Here is an 827-nt window from a genome sequence, read left to right as displayed (position 1 = left end):
CCTCAGTAGTGCAGGCTGCTCCTTTTGTACACTCCATAGTGATGCAGGTTGCACCTGTTCAAAAATCCCAGTAGTGCAGCATGATTTTGTGCACCTGTCCTCAGTGGTGCAGCCTGCCTCTGTGCACCTATCCTCAGTGGTGCAGTTTTCCTCTGTTCACCTGTCCTCAGTGGTGCAGCCTGCCTCTGTGCACCTATCCTCAGTGGTGCAGGCTTCCTCTGTGCACCTATCCTCAGTGGTGCAGGCTTCTTCTGTTCACCTGTCCTCAGTGGTGCAGCCTGCCTCTGTGCACCTATCCTCAGTGGTGCAGGCTTCCTCTGTGCACCTATCCTCAGTGGTGCAGGCTTCTTCTGTTCACCTGTCCTCAGTGGTGCAGCCTGCCTCTGTGCACCTGTCCTTAGTACCTATCCTCAGTGGTGCAGCGTTCCTCAGTACATATGTCCTCAGTAGTGCAGTCTGCCTCTATGCACCTGCCCTCGGTACTTCTCAGTGGTGCAGCTTTCCTCTGTGCACCTGTCCTCAGTGTACTTCTCAGTGGTGTAGCCTGCCTCTATGCACCTATCCTCGGTATTTCTCAGTGGTGTAGCCTGCCTCTATGCACCTGTCCTCAGTACTTCTCAGTGGTGCAGTGTTCCTCAGTACATATGTCCTCAGTGGTGCAGTCTGCCTCTATGCACCTGTCCTCAGTACTTCTCAGTGGTGTAGCCTGCCTCTATGCACCTGTCCTTAGTACCTATCCTCAGTGGTGCAGTGTTCCTCAGTACATATATCCTCAGTGGTGTAGCCTGCCTCTATGCACCTGTCCTTAGTACCTATCCTCAGTGGTG

This window comes from Anomaloglossus baeobatrachus, chromosome 7 (genome assembly GCF_048569485.1).
Source record: "Anomaloglossus baeobatrachus isolate aAnoBae1 chromosome 7, aAnoBae1.hap1, whole genome shotgun sequence".
Lineage (NCBI taxonomy): Eukaryota > Metazoa > Chordata > Amphibia > Anura > Aromobatidae > Anomaloglossus > Anomaloglossus baeobatrachus.
This window is presented reverse-complemented; position numbering follows the sequence as displayed.